This window comes from Pinus tabuliformis, chromosome Q (assembly GCF_031772625.1).
Source record: "Pinus tabuliformis cultivar Carrire ecotype Pingquan chromosome Q, CPIR1, whole genome shotgun sequence".
Taxonomy (NCBI): domain Eukaryota; kingdom Viridiplantae; phylum Streptophyta; class Pinopsida; order Pinales; family Pinaceae; genus Pinus; species Pinus tabuliformis.
Genome location: NC_142296.1, coordinates 324,209,631 through 324,237,339, shown reverse-complemented (window position 1 = coordinate 324,237,339; position 27,709 = coordinate 324,209,631).

Here is a 27,709-nt window from a genome sequence, read left to right as displayed (position 1 = left end):
TGAAATATGTTTTTGGTTAGTCTAATTTTGGACCACTTGACATCTGATGCCAACCTATAGAGCACTTAACAAGGCCACATAGAGAGGAAAAGAGAAAGTGATGGGAAATAAATATTAACTTCTAGATGAATTAGGGGGTATGTTGGTGAATTCATGATGCATAAGTATGATAATGGGAGTTTTCCCTATTTCCAACATACCTCTAAAATTAAGATCATATTATGGAATATTAGGGGCCTCAATTGCAAATGTGAAGAAAGGCTCCTCAAAGAAAATGGTATTATGAAAACCATGTAGTTATGATGATATAAGAGAGAGTCCTCTTGTTAGACCATCTCCAATATAATAATCAAATGTGGTGAATATTTCCATGTGATCACCACAAATTTCCAAGGACAATAAGAGGGCCTTGCTATAATATGGAATGCTCAGGAAATTCAAATCTTAAATATCTGTGTTGCTTTCCACATCCTTACTGTCTAATTTTGACTAATCGGATCTATTGAGACCTACCTTCTCCTCAATATATATGGCCCAAATTTTCCATGAGATAAGCCTATTTTCCTCCAATCAATCGTTGGAACACATAAAATCATCTCTCCTACCCCTTGGATCCTTGATTATGACTTAAATCTAATCAAATGAGTATATGAGAAGCATGGAGGCATAAGGAAATTTGTTGTGAGTTTTTCTCTCTTGTAGGGTATAACAATGCACATACACTTGGTAGATCTTGTAACCATCAGTGGAACCTTCCCTTGGAATAACAAAAGAGGAGGGGCACAACAAGTGGCACCAAAATTGGACTTCTTTTTGGTCACAAAGTCTATAATGGTTTGGGACATATTTTTGGAGGTATCTGAAATCCTGAGTCATTTTGGGACATATTTGTTGGCCTATCTTCATGAGTATAGGCATCTATTCTAGACCATATAATAGGCCTTTTCATTTTAATAAGTTTTGGATTCACCATCCTGATTTCTAGGAAAACATCAAGTAATGGTGGGGGGAATTGCAATACTTAGAAGGATTTTCTATGTCCAAACTCCAACAAAAATTGAAATACATCAAATGGAAACTGAAAGGTAGGAGAAAAACCAATTTTTGTAATATCCTGGATGAAAAGGGTAATATGGAGTAGAAAATGGAGACCATACAACAAGAAGCCATTCTATATGGACAATCAGATGCATGAATAATAGAAGAAGCCACTATCCTCACTAATCTTAAGGAATGTAGGAAACAATAAGAAACCCTATGACAACATAAATCAAGAAGGGGAAAGGGAATATAACCTTATTCCATAAGTATATGCTTCAACATCGACACCACAATTGTATATCCTCCATCAAAAATGATGTGGGTAAAAAAATGTTATATTTCCAAGAGATTACCTAAGACCTAATCCACTTTTATCAAATCAACTCAATTGAATCCTCCTAGAACAAGTGAGTGGTGATCCAAAGTATCATTGAGCATATACCCTATCCATGTGCTACCGATCATAATGAAGACCTACTACATGAGATCACTTAGAAGGATGTGGAAATGGCTATCAAAGGGATGTCAAGTAACAATGCCACTAGCATGGATGGAATCCATATAGATTTATTTTATGCTTGAAAGTCCATATTGGGCCAAGAGTTTTGGTAAGCAGTGGAAGAATCTATGAAAACCCACTCCATCCTCAAAGATCTTAATGTCACCTTGCTTACACTAGCTCTAAATTAGGATAATGTTGAGGATCCTAATGGATTCAAACCCAACACACTCTGTAATGTTATATAAAATATGATTACTAAAACTTATTTCCAATTTCCTCAAGCCTCTATACCCAAAGTTGATATCATTATAGAAAATTGGCTTTGGGGAAGGCTACCAAATCCTTGATGGAATCATGGTTGCTCACAAAGTCATCCACTCGTAAAAATACCCCATAAACCTAGAATGTTTGTTAAGCTAGGCCTCTTAAAATATTTTGACAAGATTAACTAGATGTACCTGTTCCATATTCTAAAACCCTTTGATTTCTCCCTAAACTAAATAGAATTGATTAGTAATCCCTTATCTTCCACACCCTTCTCCAGTCTTGTCAATGATTCTCCCTCAAATCCTTTCAAATCCTCTCGAGGTATTCAATAGGGTGACCCCCTGTCACCATTCATTTTCATTCTAATTGTGGAAGGGCTCAGGAAATATCTAAAAGAAACTAACTCCATGAACTCGCTCCAAGGCCTTTTTATTTTTAGTGATGATCTTCTACTCACTCATCAAACTTTCATAGATGAAACCATTGTAATGGGAATCCCCTCTATCTCTTGAAGCCTAGGAGTTACTAAAAATTTAGAGGCATTTCCCCTCACCTCAAGCATGGATGCTAACAAATCTAAGTATTAAGAGTTTTTCTTCAATACACCTCCCCTGTGCAATGATAGATAGCCAATATCTTGGGCTTCCAAAAATGCAAGCTTCCCTCAAAATATTTAGGAGCCCTACTGGGTGAAATATATTTAAAATGGGGCCTATTGGAGGACCTAATATCAAAAATAAATATCAAGTTGGTAGGATGGATCTTCAACTCTCTAAATATTGTTGGTGGATTAGTCCTTATGAGGCCTATGCTCCAAGTCCTCCCCATCTACTTATGTTCAATACTAATGGCAGCATGCTTGATCCTTTAGGAACTTTGGTGAATTTAGCACAAATTCCTTTGGGAGGGCTCTAACTTAGAATGCAAATAATCCTTGGTGGCATGGGACAAGCTCTACTAATGAAAAATCCAAGAAGAACTTGGCCTATGTGACCCCACCACCATCTTGAAAGTCCTAGGAGGCTAGGTGAAAATATTTGGTGGACATGGGGCCCTGATATTTGGAAATGTATCTGACACCGTAAATATGAACCCCAAACACCATCGCAACTCCTAGTATGTTTACACAACATGGTTCTCAATCATTTATATGGTATCTAGCCAAGAAAGGTATGCACATGACCTAGTAGCACTACTTCTAGGAAATTAAGGATGTCCACAGTGTTATTTTATAGGAAGACTCTTGGTAGAAATTACCAAAGCTTTGTGACAACCAACAACTTAATAATATAAAGGAGATAGTGACAACCCAAGTCTTAACTAAATTTTTTGACTTCTAGCACAGCACTAAGGCCAACCAACAATGGTGCCAATGGTTACCACCAACATCCTAACATCCTAAACTAGTGGAAGAAAAATCGTAGCAACTCTGGGGAAATATTCAACAATCTATGATTCCCATCTCAACTCAACAAAATAAAATTTGATGGGGCTACACTGCAAAAAGCACCTTCACTATTTAGGAGGCCTATCATTTGGATGTAGGTCATCATGACCTACCACCAAAGGAAGTATGGTTTAATATATGAAAACATTGCACTTGGCCAAAAATGTCCTTCTTGGTATGGTTATTGTTTCTAAATACAACTTTAACATGGGACAAAATTCTAAAAAAAAATTATCAAAGGGAAATCAGATGCCCCCTATGCCTTATCCACTCAAAAATTCTGGAGCATCTCTTTAATAGCTCCTCCTTTTCCTCTACCCATTGGGCACACCTAGAAGATCATATTTCTTATTGAGATAGAGGTCTCCTTAGCATTCCCAACACCATCACTAATTGGAAAGAATGTTCCTTCTCTAACCCAATTCTCAACTGCATCTAGATGCCCACCCTTGGTTTTATTCTTTGGGAAATTTGGAAAGAGAAAAACTAGAGAATTCTTAAAGAATCCTCCTTTCCCATTGAATATATTTGGAACTCTACTCTTGAAATCATTAAAAAGTTCAATTTTTTTCCCCTTCTCTTTGCCCAACCAGTAGGCTTAAGGATAATAAGACTGACTCCTTCACTATTGGAAATTCACTCTCCTCTTCTTTTCTCCATTCTACATCCTCCATCGCCCCTACTTCACTCGAAATTCCCTCTATGTGGTGATCTTCAACCCCTTGATTTCCTCAAACTCAATTTCGATGTCGCATCAAAGTGGAATTTGGGTCCAACTAGTTTTGGTGGTATAATAAGAGATCCTAGAGGATTTCCACTCTTCATCTACCCAAGCTCCTTGGGAATCCATAGTAATAATGCAAAAAAAAATCACTAACATAGTCACTTGGCTAGAAATCACACTGGCATAGGGTATTCCAATTTTTTTACAGAAGACGACTCTCAAATTATCATTAACATGCTCTAAAATATACAAAATGGCAACCCCATTCATAAAAAATTTTAAAGTTTGCATCTCAAAGCACTCATTTGCAAGGCCTCGTCTCAGTCATTATCCCCTCTCATGCCCAAAGGATAGGCTTCAAAGTAGTTGATATGTTAGATAATCATGGATTTTTAGACTCCCTAGAAACACTCTTCCCCACCTAGAACCTCCTGCCAGATTCTCCCCTCAAAGACATGTGTTTCCATCTCATTAAGTAGGATACATCCATCCTAGATGGGGTGTGTATGTTGCAAAATGGGCGGGCCGAATTGAGATGCCACTACCCCACCTAACCAAGCAGTTGGGGGATGTGGTAGCATGCGCCCATAAAGAGTCTTTATGACTATTTCATTCCATATATCTTTCCTCGGGATACCTGGCTGCATGGCCTTTGATCTCAAGCCTGAGCATTAGCATTACATTAAATACTCGTTGCCTTACTAGGCCTATCATGTCTCTGCTTGTGTGGTGATTGCTTTCATTTTAATATGACTCATGTCTCTCTCCTCCATTGTGTTACTCTCCTTCAATGTGGCTGGGTATCAAACCCCATATCTCCAACATTCCTTTTAGCTCTCGTAAAATATAAATAGGGTCATTGGCTGACAAACTTATGTGAGCCTTGGCTAGGCCTTGTCTATCCAATTTTGGTCTTATTTGGCTAATTTAGAAAAAGAAGAAATCTCACCTCCCTAACTAGCAACTCAATGACACTTTCTAATTAGCACCTTGGTATATCAACACAACTCATTTATTTCCCTTTCATCATAAAATTAATGCACATATAGTGGCTGAAAAATGGGTTCCCTTCGCATGTTGGTTAATAATTCTTGTGGCCATTGGACCTCTTCAACGAGATTTCTTCTAATTGTCTTTGGTTTGCACTCATCTCTTTTCCTAATTTTTTGTTTATGGTTTTGAATCTATTATTATTACTCTTATGCCCTGAATTCATGCTAGTCTCTCTCCAAATGTTTTCCCAATCTACTCGCGAGGATTTGTGCTCCTTCTCTAGTATATCTTTTGTGAACTTTTTCTTCCTCTTGGTAGCTTCATTAACGGACTCTACAGTTTCCTCTATGCTCGCTCTTGAACCGACACTGCTTTCCCATGGCAGGTTGATGATTTCTTCCTCCTTTGACTCCTAGCTTCCTCTGACTCCTTGTTACCAGGCCCCTTCTCCATGACACGTCACACATCTCCCTAGGCTTGCTCTTTTCCACTCATCTCCTCGACAATTTTCTTATGTATCCATGTCTGGCCTCTAACTGTGCCCACTACTAGGAGAGATCTTATTGAGGACATACACGTGCCCACCATCATCTATAGGAATCAAATGAGAGGTTTCAGGATCTCACCTTGAGCCCCCTCTAGGAAGAGTTAGATCATATGAAACATGAAGGATCCCCCAATGGTAGCAACCTTCTAACATATAGGCTCTTGTTGAACTGGTTGATTTGGTGTCAGATATTGGACATGCATGAGGCCATTTTAAGTAGTACATGTACACCATTGACCTATATTGGTATTTGAAGTTTCTCCTTGGAATAATTATGATGGAGTGATTTGAGCATAGGGTATACATCCTACACTCTCTAGAGCACCTACATAATCACATGAGGGACATGGACCAATGCTTGGATTGCATTGAGTAGCATCTTAGTATTCCTCCCTTGGTTTCCAACACACTCGACAACAATGAAAACCCCATTAAGGTTTCCATCACTAACTTTGATCCCTCTACTTAGTTTTATCCTATGCTTGAGCTTATTTTGCACTTTGATTTCACAGTTCATTCTAATGGCCAATTAGGCTTATTTTTAATAAATGTATAATACTTTTAGTATTTTTTAACATTATGATTTCGTATGACTCTCTATGAAGAGTGTATTTTTGGCCATAAACCAGTTTTCCTAGTAAAAGATTGTCCTAAAATATCTAGTATATTCATCTATATTCCAGTTTAGAAGGCAATACAATATTTACCCACAAAAAAATATTGTGCTCAATAATTATTTCTAAAATTATATTATTATATTTTCTTACAATATTTATTCACATCTCCACAACATACCAAACAATTTATGTTAACTCTTCTTCGATATATAAATAAATAAAATATTTTTAATTACAATCATTTTTTACCACTTCAAACTTCTTTTGATGTTGGTTTCTACAACACTTTAAATAGCCTTATGTTCATTATGTATCTTTTATAATAAATTAATTAAATCCAAAATTTATTTAATTTATATGTAAATTTCAAATATATTTTTAGCCATATATTTTATGCCTCTAGTTTTATAGTGAAGCACACCATCATACCACAACGTAAATTTGATTCTGGATTTTCACTTCTCTTTTTTCATTTATTGTTGTAATTTTCAAAAACATTATCCTTTTTTTTTTAATAATAGTAATGATTTAATGACTAAGCAACAATTGAGCTGACTTGTATTAACCATGGATGAAGTGAAAACTCTCTGAGGTTGCCTAATCCTTGAGCCTAATTAATACAGGCTAAGAATGTGATTTCAATAAATCAAACCTGCATGGTGAGGGAGTTAACAAACCACCTCAACCACTTAGTCTACCCTTACTTGACTTTCAAAAACATTATCTTACAATTCATATATCCAACTCTTTTTGGATTTCACCCACTAAGGTTCCTTGTATATGGAATAAGAAAAGATCCTTGAGTATAATTAATATATTTAAGGATCATTAAGGATGTATAAACAAATATATATTTATTTTCTCTTTATTTTAATACATTATTGTTTTACCTATGAATTGGAATCACATTAATATGATTTTGATATAAAAATTAATAATATAACAATCAATACAATTATAACTTATTTTTATATTTTATATGAAAAATATATATTTTTTTCTTTTAAGGGATTTCCAATTAATAAGTTTGAAGTTACTATACAAAAATATTTATTATACATTCAACATGCCACGCACATAAATTGAACATGGGTAGGAAGGATAACAACATTTTCCTCAACAACTTGAACTAAATTCAATTGATTAGAACAACCATAACTTAAATTATTAACTTAATTATATGAAATTATGTTGTGTCATATTTTCCCTTGAGTTTGAGACAATCACTTTGGTTGATGTATGTTTGAGGACATCAAATATTAATAATCCAATTATTTGCATTATGTGATGATAATATTTGACATGCTTAAGTTGATGATTAGGAAATATATTATTTAATGGGTTAGTTATTAGACGATGACATTTGTTGAAGTTAGAATTGTTTATCATGTATAAGATTCATTATCATGATATGATGTTAGTATTGATCTCTTGAATGTGGCAAGGGACTACGATGGCACATAGGTGAAAGATTGGATAAGAGATTCTAGTTTGATTATTAAGTAATGTAAATTCGAATTTAAATAATCATTTATGAATAGTCTTACATGACAATTATAGTAGATATTGGAATAGAATATGCACTCACCAAATAACTCATATATGGGTAATGGGGTTATATGAAGTTATTTGGATTTTTTTTTTGAAGTGGTGGAACAACATCCTTGATTCTACCCACTAGCACTTTAGCCATGACCTATATTAGAAAGTGTAGGGAAATTTCATCTTGAAGTTGCATGATACCATCAGGGTAGAACCACACACTTAGTTATTGAAGAGGTATAACTGAGGGGAAGACATTAAGGTGGAAACCTTGATACTTGGCCACCATTAATCTTTCAACAAGGGAGACCATAGACTTAACATTTGTCTCCATTGTTTCACTGATGGCCTCTCAACTATTCACATGTACATGAAGGGTAAGCATTGTGGATCTTTGAAAATTATGCAAGGTACATAAAAGAAAAAAAAATCTTGGAACCCTTAGTATTAGGTAAATGAAAAAAGTAAATTAAATTAAATTTCAATAGTTTTAATATCAAAATCTAAATGTAATTTTTGTTTCTTTTTTTTGTTAAGTAATGTGAGTTTTGAGATAACTAGCATGCCTAATATATGGCTCAAGTAGTCACAACCCAAGGATATATAAGCCATAAAAATCACTTGTGGAACATACTTTGCCTATGCCATACTAGCCCTTAGCATGAATAGATTTTTTCCCATCAGGTTTTGAAGCAGTGACCTTTTCACCATAGAGTGCCTCAACAAAACACTTTGCCATCGTCTATTATTTTCCCCGTGGGAAATTCTAAATGTAAAACTGGAAGTGAACATTAATCGATAATTTTATAAGTTTATTAAATTTTAAGGGCATGAGAATAACGATGTTGTCTTAAATAATATTCAAGAGAACCTACTTAAATGATTTAAAATAACAACTAAATCATTCTGGTAAACATATAACCCTTATAAAATACTACTCTTTTAGTAGAAATCATTTATACAATTAGACTAAGGTTTCAACACTTGAAAGTTTAATGTGCATAAATCTACATATAAACTAATTAATTGGGAATATTAATTTCAAAGAGAACATCTCATGAAGGAGTTATATAACTGGAATCCCAACCAAAATTAAAATTTAAATAGAAAGAATGGGAGGTTAAAGATATCATTCGATATCTAGATGGTTAACTCAAGTTAAAGAAACAAATTACCGCAAAATTAGAAAAAGTGAATAGAGATCAAGGGAGAAGAGAAAATTTAGGAAATTTGTCTTGGATGAGGGAAATTAGTTTTTGATGTTGAAAATGCAACAAGAAAATCCTAATTTAATTAAATTGTAATTCCACATCTCATGACAACTTATAATAACTAACTAATTTAATTTGACTTAGTTGGCTCAGTTAATTCAAGTTGAGGGTCTAACTTAAGTCATGTAGAGTGTCTCCTACTTTTTAAGAGCCCTGGTTGAGTTTATTTTGAGTTGAAATTATTTAATACAGTTAAACTAGTTCCAATTGATGGAGAAATTAATGGGAGATCCAGTAATGGGGTGTAAGAAAAGCTGATCAACCAGTAAACTGAAGATTCACTCATAATCAACTCATTAATGTCATATTAAAGAAAGGAACAGTTGAGATTGGAGTTCAAGGACAGTGTACTATCAGTTGTATAATCATCTGAATTGTACATGTGGTGCATGCAATTAGAGGAAGGCCTATGTAGATTGCATAATTCATAATTGTGGGATTTCCCAATTAAATATGGGAAAATTACCAAGGACACTTTGCAAGGAAATAGGAGTTTGGCAGGTAGGAGAATTGGCTAAGTATTGGTTGGTGCTTGTTTGGGAAGTAGTGAGATAGATAGAGATAGTGCAGAGGTTGCTTGGGCTTGAGAAAACCATTGTAAGCTTATCATATTTTCTAGCTAATGCAATATATATGTAACATGAGTTTTAAGCTGCGGCTTTACCCAGAAAATTATTGTGTTATGTGTGATTGAATTCTTTCTCTTTTATGCTTTGTGATTTCATCAATCATTTATTTTTTCCGTTGATGACCAAAGTAGATTCAAGTCAATTGTTTTAATATATTAAAATCTATAGTTGGAATCTAAAGAAATTTCTACATGGTATTGGAGTTGAAATCACTATAGAAGAGGAGAATATGAGTTCGTCTTTTGCAGGAAAAATTGAATTTGCAGTATCACACTTGAAAGCCATAAGGATGTTGTTCTATAGATTGAGACTCGAATATGCCCTTGAGGGTAGTTCAAACTATATTTCTTTGAAGGAAAAGATGGAGGCAGTGTTTAAAGACAAGGGGCTTAAGGAATTCATAGACAAATATATTCCTAAGTTAGCAGATGCTCAGGATATGGCAGAGTGGAGAAAGTGTGTGGAAAAGGCGAGAAGGATTATACTAGAAGGAGTTCGAGATCATATTGGCTTGAACCTCCATGGTAAGGAAACTCCATTTGCAATGTGAAAGGCCTTGGCAGACCTATTTCAAAACACTAGTGACCACAGGAAGCTAGCACTAAAGGACAAGCTCAGGAAGATCAAGATGGAGAACAGAGACAATATACCGAAGTAATTGAACAAGTTCACCCAATGTCGAGATGATATTGGAAGTGTCGGAGTTATAGTTTCTAAAGATGATCTGGTCAGCCTAACTCTTCTAGGCCTTCCCAAGAGATGGCACAATTACCATGACTTAGTTAATGGGAGGGAGAAGCTATGAGAGTGGGAGCGATTGTGGTATGACTTTTTACAAGAAGAGATTCAACAGAACACCAGAGATGGATCCTCATCCAAGCATGATGATGAGGAGAATTATACCTTAGCTAGAAAGGAGAAGAAAGGGAAGGGAAGTCATCCCATTCCAAATCAGATTCTAGTCAGGGTGGAAAGAAGAATGACATGTCGAAGATTAAATGTTTTCATCATCATGAGATGGGACACTATGCTACAAAGTGTCCACACAAGAAGGCCAATAAGAAGCCCTGAGGAGGAGCAGTAGGTGAAGCTCATGCTTCAAATTCGAACTAGATTCTACCTTCATTGTTTGCATGGTGACATCGGTGATGGGTAGTGTGTGGTACTTGGATAGTGGAGCTTCATTCCATATGACTGGAAACAAAGAGTTCTTCAGTGACTTGGAGGAGAAGGACCTCTAGATGCACATTGAGATGGGAGATGATGGGATGTATATCATGATTGACATCAGTACTGTTATCTTTCAGATGGAGTATGGTACTCCTCTCACATTGAAAGATATCATGTATGTCCTAGGTTTAAAGAACAATTTGGTTTTAGTTGTCATACTGGAGGATCATGGCTATGATGTGATATTTCACAAGGGAAAGGTTTTCCTTTGTCACATAGCCTTAGGATAGGTGAAGAAGATCAGGGTTTGGGTGAAGAACCTATACAAATTGGATGTAGAATATTGTGTTGCTTTGAGCACAAAAGAAGAAAATTTGTAGATTTGAGACATCGGTGAACTGTCACATAGAAGATTGGCTCACTTGGATCACAGAGCCTTGAAGATCATGCAGAAAAATTCTATAGGACTTTCGAAGGGTACATTAGAGCAGGTAGACACATGCAAAGGGTGTACATTGGGGAAGTACACCAAAGTTTCCTTTCATGATAAATATAGTGGAGTGCAAGTGATCCTTGACCGAGTTCATTCAGACGTGTGTGGATCATTCTCGACAATATCCACGACCAAGCACAAGTATTATGTAATATTTGTTGATGATTTTTCTTGTAAGTGTTGGATTTTCTTCATGTAGAAGAAAGATCATACGTTCACTAATTTTTGTGAATTTAAAGCACGTGTCGAGAAATATACTAGTAGGAAAGCTAAATCTCTCAGAAGCGATAACGGTGGAGAATATGTGTTGGTTGAAATCCAAAATTTTTGTGCAACAGAAGGCATTCGATGAGATTTAATAGAACCTCATAACCCATAGCAAAATGGGGTGGCTGAAAGGCAGAACATAAGTATTTTGGGAGCTTCACGAGTGATGTTACATGATTAGGGCCTACAGTTGCACTTGTGGGCTGAAGCATGCAACACAGTTGTTTATTTGAAGAACAGAAGCCCTCATCGAATTCTCAGGATGAGTGCACCAAAGAAGATTTTGTAGGTAAGAAATTGTTGTGGCCACAACCACCACCCTATTAAAAAATGCTCTGGTAGCAAATTTGAATGGGTCCCCTAGAAGTTTGATCTTTCACTTCTTCGAATGATCTATTTTTATCTCAGGGATTTTAACTCTATGCTAAGTCAAATCTTCAATCCTTAATGGTCAAAACCCCTTGAATAAATCTTTGTTGCATGATTCATTCATAACCTAGTCTAGCCCTTCATTCATATCCTTCATCGGGACTCCTTCAATCCTCATAAACCTTCATGGTGCCCTATGCCCACACATATAACCACCCCCACTCTTTACCCCTCAAAACCTTCCATCACATCTTTATTCCTATTACAACTCTTTTATAATAGAAATTCTATGTAAAGCATGTATGACTTAACATCTCTGTACATCGTCGTTGCATACCTTTATTGTATATCACAGGTCGCATTGATCAAGGGCAAGGCCTATCTCTCATGAATAAATGCGATGTGATTAGGCTTCCAATCCAAATCGTAATCACACTTTGCTAAGACCCAAAGCCCAAGCTTCAACCTTCTGCGAATGACGGATCCGCCGAGATTATTAAGCGCAACACATTTTATTTCAGGTCCAGAGCCCATCGCAAATCACAATCGGCGGAACTCTACGGTCATACATAATGCACGATGCAAACAACAGACCTGCTAGGATTATCAAGCATAATACATATATTTTCGGGTCCACTTCCCCAATCGCATATTGCAATCGGCAGAAACCAAGGTTTATATATAAGGTGCACCGTGATATACCGGACCCGCTGGAACTATTAAATGCAACATATATATTTTCAGGTCTGGCCTATCGCATATCGCAATCGGTGGATCCCGAGGCTTATACATAAGGCATGATGCGATTAGCGGACCTGATGATAACTATAGACCCGGGTGCATAATATTTGAAGTCTAGACTTATGGTCTGGCCACAGGTTTTCCCATGTTTTCCAGTGTATTTCGACAAAATGTTATGGTCCAGGTTTTTACAAGAAAATCCCATATGGCGGACCCGCCAGAACTATTAACCATAGCGTATATATTTTCGGGTCCGCTTCCCCAATCACAAATTGCAATCGACAGAGTCTAGCACTTATACATAAGGTGCGATACCATATGGCGAAGCTGACGATAACTATAGATCTGGGTGTATAAGATTTGAAGTCTGGCCGCGGGTTTTCCTATGTTTTCCCATGTATTCCAATAAAATGTTATGGTCCGCGTTTTCAAAGGAAAATCTGAGAGGGGTGATGTTGCATGTGATTTCCCACTGCGATGTGTGATTGCGACTCGATCGCATCACAACCTTGGCTGAACTAGGGGCCGATTCTTTCACACTCGCTCCTTTTGATTTCAATATCCCTTATCATTTTATAAAGTTTTAATGAGGGCAAGATTTATTCTTAGGTGTTTTCATCATATGTTTCAAAATCATAAAGCTAATGTTAATTATCTCTGCAAGCAAGGATTAAAAGACACATGAGTGGATCTGAAGAGTTCATATATGCTGGTGTTTTCTAGTTAAAGATCCAGCCTTAGGCATTCTCAGTTAGGTTTCCACGCATTTCATGTGTATTCTAAAAGTGAAGTTGTCCCGATTTTCATCATGAAGAGATGACACGTATTCATTCTCCTTTCCATTGGAATCTTTTCATTCCCCTCCAAGAAGTAGAGCGCTCTAGCAAATGTAACCTCGATGTGATAGTGGTTACACCCACTATTCTACGTCTGTATATTTTGATTTGTGTATTGAAAAGAGAAGGGAGGTGAAAAGTTATAAGAAGACCGAGGGTCAATTCCTTCTGCATAAGTATTACCTTCGAAGATGAGGGCAGGGATTTTTTTTTGGGTAGAACAGCTTTTGATTTATTATGCTAATAAATAAGACTGTTCGGGTCAAGAAGGAGCCTTTTTTTTAGATTCATTTTCCTATTCTTTCATGTGTTTGGAATCAGGGTGTTGCTACTGGCATAAATATAAATGTGTTTTGTTTTGTGCATATTGATAACGATACAACTTATGACTAGCCTTGATTATTTGAATGTAATTCTCTATCATAGTTAACTCATGAGAAGTCCCTAATTTGAAACTATGTTAAACATCAGTTGCAAGTTTATTTGTAGGAAGAGTAATGTGCATTCATGCACGAGTAATTACATTGCAATTAAGCTTTTAATAAAACCTTGTTCATCTTTGAACTCAGTAATTGATTCATTTGGACTTGGAATCTATGCATGATGTTTAATCTCTTTTGTTATGTTCCTTCCTGATAAATTAGTATAGATAGGATTTGATACATATAGGTTAGTTGTTTCCTTTTGTTGATTTAATTGAAGTCTTCCTCCTGGGAGCAATATTTAAACACCTATAATAGTTTACGAGATCCTTTAAAACTCGTTGGAACTAGCCACCCCAAATGAAAGCAGATCTAATTTGGGTTTACGATCGGGTTAGTTCCCCTTGTTAGTATAGCGAAAATTCGCCATGTCAACAAATTGGAACTAGAAGGAGGGCCTGACCCACCATCCAATTTTTTTATGATTTCATCTATAAATGTCACGTGTGGATTCAAAAAGATTAATGCATGGATCGTAAAGGTTGAAAAGATCCCTCCTCCCATTTGGAAAAGCCTCATTTCGAAGAAGCAGAGGAAGGAAATCTAAGTCCCGTGTTTGGGTCACCCAAGGAAGAGAGACTATGGGAGTACCCTGTCACTCAGGAACAACCAGTCAGAGTACTTACTCTTGCTTATGCTCATTCCCTATCTCAACTCCCAATCTTTCAGTCCTTACCTCCAACAGCTAAAAGAAAGCCAAAGATCTATCACATAAACGAAGAGACATCTGCAGCCCCTTCTCTTGAAGATATTGTGCTAGAGTCCTTGCAAAGTATCGACACTCCTTGGGAAGAAATTCCTGAGGATCCACTCTCTGAAGGTAATTCCTGGCTCGATTTGGGAAATCCTAACAAAGAACACCCAGAGGAAACCTTCGACCAAAACCTCCCTATCCATAATATGGCTAATGTTCCCCCTCCAGGTGGGAATTCGCCTCTACCGCCTCCTTCGGGTGGGAATCAACCCCCACCTCCTCTAGGAGCACTCCCTCCCTAACTTGAACAAGATGTTGTAGCGGTACCTGGGCAGCAGCATCCCTTACCCAAGAACGCAGAAAGAGTATTGCCTAAATTCAACCCTGATCGGGGAGACACTGCTGATAACCATATTCACTCTTTCTTCATAGTTGTGTGCATGTTTGGGGTAGCCGATGAGGATGTGGTATGTCGCTTGTTCCCTTTTACTCTAATTGGTGTTGCCTCCACATGGTACTTTAGCTTGAGAATAAGATCAATCACCTCATGGGGTGCCTTTCAACAGGCCTTTTTCGACAAGTTTGGTGATGACAAAACTCATGCGGCCTTGGTTTTAGAACTATCTCGTTTGAAAATGGAAACCAAAGAAAAGATGAAGGATTTTAACATCTGGTTCAACACTTTGTTCAACAAAATCCTGGCTAACACTAGACCTACCGATGAGGTGCTCATAGAATTCTACATCATTGCTCTCCTTGTCCCTACTGTGATGTGGGTCAAGAGAAGTAACGCACAAAACTTACAAGGTTCTATCGACAAAGCAATAAAAGTCAAGAACGAAATGGTCAGTCTTAGAACATGTCATCATACGACTGAAGGAAAGAAAGCCTCTCAATCATCCAAGAAGAGTAATGGGAGTGATAAAAAAGTGGCTGAGGTCAAAGAAAGGGACACCACAGATGTGGAAAGTTTGCATCGGATCATTAAGAAATTGACAAACACAGTCATCGATATGAAAAGGAATTCTGGAGAGAGTACAAATGGGAATGGAGGAGATTATAACAACAGAAAACCCTTCAAACCTTTCTATCATAAGAAGACAGAAGGTGGTCATGGTCAACTTGCGTTGCCTACTCCACCCAATGAAGGGAATTTAAATATGGAAGAGTTGGCTCTTATTGGATCACTCCTTAACAAAGAAGAACCTATAGTGGAGCTGGAGCCAGAACAAGAAAATGAGGAAGAATACCAAGTAGAAGAGCCCTTGGACGAAGAATCTCAAATCAATGTACTATGGGATTTCTATACAAATGAGAATGATGACGATGAAGGAGGTAGTACGACAAAAATCCACACCAATGAAATCCACACATGAAGTAAAGGGCCACTTGCGGGCATGATGAAGCTTGTAGACTAGACAAAGAAAGATGTTCGCCCTTTGGAGGCATCCGCTCGTAAAGGTCCTGTTGAGAAGGGTAGACCTAGTGGTGATTCCAAGAGTACTCCAGTTGTGAACTATCCACAGAAAGATAATACATCTCTGACTACAACGAAGGCGACTCAAAATGGTAAACTCCCACCTAAGAATGGAAAAATAGGTATGTTTACTCTGCCCTACCCTATTTATAACATTGATTACAACATTGTGGATGATCTTAAGAAATCTCGAGCTAATATCACATACTTCGATTTGTTAAAGTTAATGCAGCAAAGAGATCTCCTTTTGAAAGCTATGAATGAACAAAATTGCAAATCTCCCACCAATCCGAGTAGCCAAACCAAGAAGTCGGCATCCAGACTTGTTAGTACCCCTAGTATAGCCCAAACACCATCAACTATGGAAGCCACTCTATCAAAAATGAATCAAACCCCCCATGATGTCAGTGTGGCCTTGATAGGAAGGAAATCAAAATCCATGACTCCACCTTTCCTTATCACCTTTGAAATCTTCAACATGAACGTACACAATTGCTTGGTAGATTCCGGTGCCTCATCCAGTGTTATGCCTTATGTTGTTTCTAAAAGACTTCATGCGATACCCAAGAAAAATGGAACTAGAATTATGAAGTTGGACAGAACAAATGTGAAAGTAATTGGGGAATTGAAAAATGTGCTAATTCGGATGGCTACCAAGCCACAGTACACACAAGTCGTTGACATAGTGGTAGTCGACATACCCGAGGCTTATGGAATTGTGCTTAGTAGGAACTGGTCAGCAAAACTGAATGGATATTTCTCAACTGATTAGTCCCATCTCTCGCTACCTCAGAATGGAAAAGGTGATATGCTGAGAGTTGATCGAGAAAGATACATGAAGTATGCGGTGACGGAACTAAACAACCCCAATAAACCTATAATGTTTACGAACTATATCCTTGGGAATTAAAGTTTCAACGTTTGTGCCATTGAAACCTGTTTCAGAGAATTCCACACAGAGACAGTTGAAGAAACTGTGACAAACACACAGTTGGAAGCTCTCCTCCATAGTCCAATTAATGAGCCACCCTATAATATAGTAGATGATAGAACCAATTTCGTAAGAAGCATTTCATTTAATGTAACTTTAGATTCTATTTTCTAGACACTCTACTTTGATGGCTCTAATTACCTTGAAGGTGCAGGTGCTGGGAGCATTCGCATTGACCCGCAAGGGAACCAACATCTAATGGCCAGTTGGTTGGAGTTTGCATGAACCAGCAACATGGAAAAATACGAAGGCTTGTTGCAGTGCCTGAAAAAAGCCATTGATATGAAGGTAAAAAATCTTAAAGTTTTTGGTGACTCATAGATAATCATGGACCAGGTAAGGGAAAGGATACACTGCAATTTGCCACACCTGGTAAGATACAAACATGAGGTATGGAGCTTAATTAACAATTTTGATTCTTTCAATATCACATACATACCTTGAGGGAAAAACTGAGACACCGATTTGATGGTTGGTATGGCTGTGAAACTTTTGCCTGATCTCATATTAAACAAGAATAAATATTATGTTGAATTGATTTTCAGACCATCTGTGCCTGATAACATCTCGAATTGATAGGTGTTCGAAGGTGATGAGAAAATCCTGGAGTTCCTACATTGCGAAAAGACATTAAAAAATGTAGTCATTGATGAAAAGGAGCATGACAAGCGTATGAATGGGAGTGAAGATGAGGAAAATGATCACCCTAATATAATTCCCAGATTAGTTGTCAAGATGGAGCACTTTTATGATTTGCATGATAAATTAAAAAAGCCAACTAATTGCAAAATGCATAGCTCATCCATGAAGTATGAGTCGGTCAACCTTGGAACCGAAGAAGACACAAAAAATGCTAATTTGGGCTTAGGATGCTCTCCACAAGAAAAGGCTGCATTTGTGAATTTGTTTAAAGAGTACAAGGACGTCTTTGCATGGACATATGGTGACTTAAAAACCTTCGATACTAGCATTATGCAACATGTGATTCTATTGGAGAAAGATATTAGGCCATACCAACAAAATCTTCGCAAGATGCATCCAAGCCTAGAACCGTTGGTGAAGAAAGAATTAAACAAAATGTTGGACACCAAAATCATTTTTCCTATCAGGCGCACCCGCTGGGTAGCCAATCTCATGCTAGTAAGGAAGAAAACCAGAGACATGAGGTTATGTATCGATTTCGGAAACCTGAACAAAGCATCGCAGAAAGATAACTATCCTGTCCCTTCTATGGAACACATTCGTCAATGCATTTCTGGGTCTAAAATGCTATCCCTATTGGATGGGTTTTCGAGATATAATCAAGTGTTGGTGGCAAATGAAGATCAGCTTAAGACAACCTTCAACACTAAATGGGGCACTTAGGAATATCACAAAATTCTGTTTGGATTTATTAATGTGGGTGCCACATTTCAGAGAGCTATGGACATAGCTTTCTGAGGATTGATTAGCAGATTAGTAGTGGTTTACATGGATGACATTACTATGTATTCATATCACAAAAGGGATCATATTTATCACTTGCAAATAGATTTTCGAAAGATGCCAAAGATACAGAATATCGTTGAGTCCCAAGAAAAGAGTCTTTGCAGTTACGGAAGGGAGACTGCTAGGTCATATCCTCCCTAAAGAAGGGATTGTTATTGATCTTGAAAGAATAGAGACCATCATGAGAATACAACACCCTACAAATAAAAAGGCAATGTAATCTTCTTTGGGAAAATTAATTTCGTTAGGAAATTTGTTTCAGGTTTCACAAAAATAGTGTGTCCCATGCAACTAATGATGAAGAAAGACGTTGTGTATAGGTGGAGCGATGAAGCTAAGAAATCATTTCAGCAAATTAAGGAGGCCATCGCAGAAGTTCCTGTGTTGATCAGCCCCAATTTCGACAAGGAATTCTTCTAGTACACTTTCGCTTCTGATGTTTCATATGCCGCAATCCTCACCCAAAACAATGATGATGGCAATGAAGTCCCTATTTCTTATATGAGCTCTAATCTTCAGGGAGTAGAAATGAACTACCCAGACATGGAGAAACAAGGCTTTACAGTTTTTAAAGCTATAAAACATTTCCACCCTTATTTATTAAAGGCCAGGACTAAAGTAATCATTCCCCATCCTACTGTAAGAACCCTCTTCGTGTAGAGAGAAATGGGTGAACGGAGAGGGAATTGGATAACTGCCCTTCAAGAATACGACCTCGAGATTAAGCCGACAAAGATAGTTCAAGGGTAGGGATTGTGTGAGCTCGTGGCAGAAGCCTTGGCAGATAAAGAAGGGGTGTCTGAAGAACCAGAAGCGCAGAGCATATGGAATGCACAAGTAGAATTTAGGGAGGAGCCCCTATGGATTAATGAGATGTTGATGTGTGAGCGCAAAATGTCAGAAGTCCCTTTGGACCCTGAGTCGTGGTATTATGACATACGTTTTTTATTTAACATGGGGATCATGTCCCAAGCACATGGATGCATCACGAAGGAGAGCACTCAGATTGAAATCTAGTCAGTATCACTTGGCCAATGACACATTATACAGAAAAAATTATGATGGAGTTTGGCTGAGGTGTTGGAATGGGATGATGCCGATCATGTCTTGAAAGAATTCACGATGACCCAGCAGGTGGTCACTATGGTGGGGAGACCACTGCTCACAAAATATTAAGAGCTAGATATTATTGGCCCACAGTGTTTAGATACTCACATGCCTATGCTCGGAAATGCAAGGTATGTCAAACTGCCGTAGGACAAGAAAGAAAGCCAACTATTCCCCTCAGGCCCATTATGATTTATCGCCCGTTCCAGCAATTGGGTCTAGATGTCATAGGCAAGATCACTCCGAACTCTTCACAGCAGCATAAGTATATACTCACAGCGATCGACTACTTCACCAGATGGACCGAAGCCATCCAACTTTGGAAGGTAAATGAAGATGAGGTAATATCATTTATTAAGAAATTTATTATCAACAAGTTTGGCATCCCTGACGCTCTCATATTTGATAATGCTTCTTACTTTTCATCACTGAAATTGACTGAATTTTCTATTGATAAATCAATTCACATAAGGTATGCATAAAACTATTACCCCCAGGGAAATGGAGTTGCAGAGTCCTCAAATAAAAACCTCATCCGCATAATCCGTAAATCTGTCATCAACAACCAGAGGAATTGGCACAACACTCTAACAAACGCCCTTTGGGCTGATAGGGTCACCCTAAAAGTAGCGTTAGGAAACTCCCCATACTTCCTCACCTATGGATAGGAAGCCATCCTACTACCCAACGTTACCCTTCCCTCTTTACAGCTCTCCCAAGCTTCAAGAGGGACCCCTTCAGCCATACTTCAAAAAAGGATCAACCAACTGGTGAGGTTGGAGGAATTGAGAGATAAAGTCAAAAATAAATTTAGAAATCACCAAATGATTGTAAAGAGATGGTGTGATTGTCATCTGGCAGGAGATAAATATTACCAAGTAGGAGAGCTAGTCTTGAAATGGGACAATCTGAGTGAGCCAAAAGGTAAGCACATGAAATTCCAACACTTATGGCTAGGCCTATTCCAAGTTGAAGAAAAAATTGGTCAGGGAACTTACAGATTGAAAACATTACAGGGAGAAACTGAAAAACTCCCTATTAATGGCCAACATCTTAAGAGATACTTCCAGTAGCCACAACATGGTGGTTACCTCCTGAGTAGGTTAGGAGTCATTTTATTTTTCTATTAGCTTAGTTACATTTTCGTCCTATCCTTTCCTATTTTACGCAAAGTTTATTTTCCTTTCGAATTTCAGTCCTTTTCAACCAATTTATTTCGGTCCTTTAGTCTCGTTGTCACCTTTATAAATCTCTTCAGATTGCCCTCATTCCCCAAGTTTAGCTTTTTACCTCCCTCAGTAACCTGCTGATGAGTCTGCCAATCCTAAATTCATCGTTACCTTGCAAATCAAGTAAACTTTCAATGAGCCAATGAGAACTGGAAAATCAGCGGTGAAATTCAAATCAGAGCCACTCATTGGCATCTGTTGGGAACTAGGTAAATTCTGTTGATAACCTGGATACCGGAGCATGTAGGGGCATCTTTATAAAACGAAAAATGTGTAACCACAACTAGACTGGCATGGTAGAACACTGCACTTTTAAAATCCCATCCAGACCTAGCCTATACTTGTCTATAAGGTTTACAGTTATTCTCCATTGGTTCCATCCACCACACTAAAATTTCCAATATCTATCATCTACAAGTAAACCTCCTTTCATGGGCTAAGCTCACTATCATTTATCCTATGGAAAATCCAATTGTGATCTAGTCCTTGTGCTTGAAACTGGAAGGACTTATCTAAAAGAAAATGAAATTTCAAGTCCTTGTGCCAATATGGAAGGACAGGTTGTTTGGGAAGCCAGTTGGAGTAGGGACTATTGCTAGACTCAGAGTACCAGTTGACACAGCAAGCCCAACCTTGCTTAAGCGGTTTAAAAATATGGCATGATCCATGACTGTGCCCCATTTAATCATACGAAAGTATAGCACTAAATTTATTACATAAAGTGTAGATAAACATATCTACATCAAGTTTTATGAGCGATAAGGAGCTAAGGTACACACCTAAACAAGTATTGACAGACCAGTGACGGCCCTGAAAGGATTTTGAAAGTAGAAAACAGGTAAAGGAAGGTCAATAAATCCCATAATATGACCATTAGAGAATGCCTTTCAAAACCCTATCAAGTAAGTAGAAGCTATTTGTATTTATTCTGCCTAAAGCTATTAAATGCTGAAGTGGAACCCATGCCTATCCATCTATACAGTTTGCATTTCAAGTTTATCTTAACACCCTAATGTTCTATTGATCCAGAGTTTATTTGGTAACAAAGATAACTGGTTCACCCAGTGGTTCACCATTTGTTGTGGCCACAACCACCACCCTATTAAAACATGCTCTGGTAGCAAATTTGAATGGGTCCCTTAGAAGTTTGATCTTTCACTTCTCTGAATGATATGTTTTTATCTCATGGATTTTAACTCTGTGCTGAGTCAAGTCTTCAATTCTTCATGGTTAAGACCCCCTTGAATAAATCTCTACTGCATGATTCATTCATAACCCAGTCTAGCCCTTCATCCATATCCTTCATCGGGACTCCTTCAATCCTCATAAACCTTCATGGTGCCCTATGCCCACACATATAACCACCCCCACTCTTTACCTCTCAAAACCTTCCATCACATCTTTATTCCTATTATAACTCTTTTATAATAGAGATGCTTTGCAAAGCACACATGACTTCACATCTCCGCACATCCTCGTTGCATTCCTTTATTGTATATCACAGGTATCATTGATCAAGGGCAAGGCCTATCTCTCATGAATAAATGCGATGTGATTATGCTTCCAATCGCAAATTGCAATCGCACTTTACTAAGACCTAAAGCCCAAGCTTCAACATTTCGCTAATGACAGACCCACTGAGATTATTAAGCACAACAGATTTTATTTTGGGTTGGAGCCCATCGCAAATCGCAATCAATGGAACTGTATGGTCATACATAATGCGCGATGTGAACAGTGGACCCGCCAAGATTATCATGCATAATACATATATTTTTAGGTCTGCTTCCCTAGTCGCATATTGCAATTGGCTGAACCCAAGGTTTATATATAAGGTGCACTGCAATATACCAGACTTGTCGAAACTATTAAATGCAGCATATATATTTTTGGGTCCGGCCTATTGCATATCGCAATCGGTGGAGCCCGAGGTTTATACATAAGGCGCGATGCGATTAGCGGACCCAATGATAACTATAGACCTGGGTGCATAATATTTGAAGTCCAGCCTTATGGTCTGGCTGTGGGTTTTCCTGTGTTTTCCCGTGTATTCTGATAAAATGTTATGGTTTAGGTTTTTAAAGGAAAATCCCACATGGCGGACCCGCCAGAACTATTAACCACAACACATATATTTTCAGGTCCACTTCCCCAAGCGCAAATCACAATTGGCAGAGTCTAGTGCTTATACATAAGGTGCGATACCATATGGTAAACCTGACGATAACTATAGATCCGAGTGTATAGGATTTGATGTCCGACCTTATGGTCCGGCCGCGGGTTTTCCCGTGTTTTCCCGTGTATTTTGATAACATTTTATGGTCCAAGTTTTCAAAGGAAAATCTGATAGGGGTGATGTTGCATGTGATTTCCAGTTGCAATGTGCGATTGCGACTTGATCGCATCACAACCTTGGGTGAACTAGGGGCCAATTTTTTCACACTCGCTCCTTTTGATTTCAATACGCCTTATCATTTTATAAAGTTTTAATGAGGGAAAGATTTGTTCTTAGGTGTTTTTATCATATGTTTCATAATCACAAAGCTAATGTTAATTATCTCTGCAGGCAAGGATTAAAAGACGCATGAGCGGATCCGAAGAGTTCATATATGTGGGTATTTTCTAGTTAAAGATCCGGACTTAGGCTTTCTCAGTTGGGTTTCCACGCATTGCCTATGTATTCCGAAAGTGAAATTGTCACAGGTTTCATCATGAAGAGATGACACGTAGTCATTCTCCTTTCCATCGGCATCTGTTCATTCCCCCCAAGAAGTAGAATGCTCCAGCAAATGTAACCTCGACGTGTCAGCATTTACACTGACTATTCTATGTCTGTATATTTTGATTTGTATATTGAAAATAGAAGGGAGGTGAAAAGTTAGGGGAAGACTGAGGGTCAGTTCCTTCTACATAAGTATTACCTCCGAAGATGAGGGCAGGGCCTTTTTTTTTTGGCAGAACAACTTTTGATTTATTGTGCTAATAAAGAAGACTGTTTGGGTCAAGAAGGAGCCTTTTTTTTTTTTTCAGATTCATTTTCCTATTCTTTCATGTGTTTGGAATCAGGGTGTTGTTGTTGGCATAAATATAAATGTGTTTTGTTTTGTGCATTTTGATAACAATATAGCTTATGACTAGCCTTGGTTATTTGAATGTAATTCTTTATCATAGTTAACTCATGAGCAATCCCTGATTTGAAACTATGTTAAACATCAGTTACAAGTTTATTTGTAGGAACAAGAATGTGCATTCCTGCGCGAGTAATTAGATTGCAATTAAGCATTTAATACAACCTTATTCATCTGTGAACTTAGTAATTGATTCATTTGGACTTGGAATTTATGCATGATGTCTAATCTCTTTTTTTATGCTCCTGCTTGATAAATTAGTATAGATAGGATTTGATACATATAGGTTAGTTGTTTCCTTTTGTTGATTTAATTGAAGTCTTCCTCCTGGGAGCAATCTTTCAACACCTATAAAAATTTATGGGATCCTTTAAAAGCCGTTGGAACTAGCCACCCCAAACGAAAGAAGATCTAATTGGGGTCTGCGATCAGGTTAGTTCCCCTTGTTGGTATAGCAAAAATTCACCATGTCAACAGAAACCAAATGTGGAACACTTTAGGATATTTGGTTCATCAGTCGATTGTCATGCTACCAAGGATGGACGGAAAAATATAAGCCAACAACTGAGTTGCGCATATTTCTGGGGTATAATGATACACCTCACAACTATCGGGTGTACATGCCATCCAACATGGTTCGTAGAGAAGTGAAATTCGATGAAGAGAAGGCCATGAGATGTTGCCTTAACAGCAAGCTTTAGTTACATTGAAATGAGGATCTTTTAGCTTCAAAGGAGGAACCTCTTGATGATGTGGAGCAGCCACATGCCAAGGCGAAGAGAGTGGAAGCACTCACTAATGTAAAGACTTCCATAGATAGAAGGAAGCGCACTAGAGGTTGGCAGATTGATGGATGATGCTAGAGAGAACGTGGGAGCACCCACATCATAGCACAGGTAGAGGAGGTCACCATATTGGCACACTGGCTACATGGCTTTAATGATAGAGAGTATATAGGTTGAACCATCCTCATTCGAGGAAGCAGTGTATTAACCAGTATGGGTTGATGCCATGGTTGAGGAGTATGACTCCATTATCAGAAACAGTGTTTGGGAAGTGGTCCCAAGACTAGCAGATAAGTGAGTGGTGAGTTGTAGATTCTTTACAAGGTAAAAAAAATAATATATGGGACTGTGGAGAAACACAAGGCCATATTTATGGCCAGAGCGTTCTCTTAGGTGGATGGAATTGATTACAAGGAGACCTTTGCTCCATTAGAAAGGTACCCTTCAATCAAATATATTCTAGCACTGTTAGCACAGATGGTATGAAAGATACATCAGAAGGATGTGAAGACAACATTCCTCGACAATATGATTGAGGAAGAGGTGCATATTGAGAAGCTGGAAGGATTTGAGACCTTCAATAGATAGTCACATGTGTGCAGACTTAAGTGAGCATTGTATGGACTAAAACAAGCACCTCGTGATTGGTACACTAGGATTGATAGCTATTTCACTAGGTGGGGCTTCACCAAAAGTGAAGTAGATGTGAACCTTTACCATATTCTAGTTTAAGGTAAATTATTGATTCTAGTATTATATTTCGATGATTTTATTCTAATAGGCGATGAGAAGTTGATAAAATATTGCAAAGAGGATCTTGCAAGAGAATTCGAGATGAAGGACCTGGGGTTCATGCATTACTTTGGTATGGAAGTATGGAAAGGATATGAGGAATTTTTTGTCTCTTAGGGAAAACATGCCAACAAGATACTGAGGAAGTTCCACATGGAGAGCAAGGAACCCATGGAGAATCCTCTATCAAGTAATTGGAGGAAGGAATATGCTACTTTAGGTGAAGTAGCAGTGGCTACTATTTATAGACAGCTTGTGGGTTCACTTATGCATTTGGTGAACACACGACCAGACATGTGTTTCACTGTTAACCACTTAGTCAAGTCATGGTTAAGCCAACCAAACTCTATTGGAAGGCATATAAACATGTGTTGAGATACCTCAAAGGCACCAATCAATTTGGTCTTTGCTATAAACAGACAGAGTGAGTGAAGCTTCAAGGCTTCAAAGATGTAGATTGGGTAGGGAGTCCATCTGGTAGGAAGAGCAGATTAGGAGGAATCTTTAGTATTGGGTCAGTAATTTCTTCTTTGTATAGTAGGAAGCAAAGAAGAGTTGCACTTAGTTCAGCAGAAGCATAATACATGGCTTCTATTCAAGCATCTTGTGTGGCTATCTGGCTAAGGAAGATCCTTGTTGGTTTATTTGTTAGCAGATGGATCCTAAAGTGATTTATTGTGACAATCATGTTTGTATCAAACTCTCTCAGAATCTAGTTTTTCATGATTAGTCCAAGCATATCGACATCCGGTATCACCATCTATGAGATTGTGTGCAGAGGATAATCATGTTGTTGGAGTACATTCCTATAAAGGAGCAGGATGCAGATATTTTAACAAAGGCATTTTCAAGATGAAAATTCGAGTTTCACATAGGCAAGATTGGGGTAGCAGATAATCCCTTTCTTGTTGAGAGGGAGTGTTGAAAATGCAACAAGAATATCCTAATTTATTTTTTCCTTGAATTAAATTAAGAATTAAATTGTAATTCCACATCTCATGACAACTTGTAATAGTTGACTAAGTTAATTTGACTTAGTTGGCTCAGTTAATTCTAGTTGAGAGTCTAACTTGAGTCATGTAGAGTGTATCCTACTTTTTAGGAGCCCTAGTGGAGTTTATTTTGAGTTGAAATTATTTAATTCAGTTTATCTGAGTTAAATTCAATTAAAATAGTTCCAACTAATGGAGGAAATAGTGGGAGATTGAGTAGTGGGGTGTAACATGTAGTAGTGGGGTGTAACTAGCACTGATAAATCAGTAAACTAAAGATTCACTCATAATTAACTCATGGATGTCAGATCAGAGAATGACCCAATTGAGATTGGAGTTCAGAGACAATGTACTATTAGTTGTATAATCATCTGAATTTTATAGGTGGTGCATGCAATCAGAGAAAGGTGTATAAGGATTGTGCAATTTATAATTGTGGGATTTCCCAATAAAATATGGGCTAATTCCCAAGGAAATTGTGCAAGGAAATAAGAGTTTCACTAGTGGCAGAATTGGCTAAGTATTGGATCATGCTTGTCTCAAAAGTAGTGACATAGATAGAGATAGTGCAGAGGTTACTCGGGCTTGAGAAAAAAAATTGTAATCTTCTCATATTTTCTGATTAATGCAATATATAGATAGCAAGGGTTTTTAGCTTGGCTTTCGTGGGAAAATTATTATGTTATGTGTGGTTGAATTATTTCTCTTTTAGACATTGCGATTTCATCAATCATTTATTGTTTCTGCTTATGACTAGAGTAGATTCAAGTAAGTTGTTTTAGCATATTACAATCTATAGTTTGAATCTACAAGGAATTTATACATTTGAAATAAAATAAGAAAATGGATTTTCATGAGAGCAATGATAAATACTTTGGACATGGATGAGTAAATAATAGGAATTTGGAGATTTAATAAAACAAAATTTTTATATAGAAAGAAAATTGACAAGATATAAAATTCATGTAAAAGAAGACTAAACTAAGGAGATATAGGAACTTATGCACCCAATTATTCGATGGTTGTCCTAATGCAACAATTTCTATTGAGTGAATAACTTGAGCATTCTTGGGAGTTTTGTGTGTGGA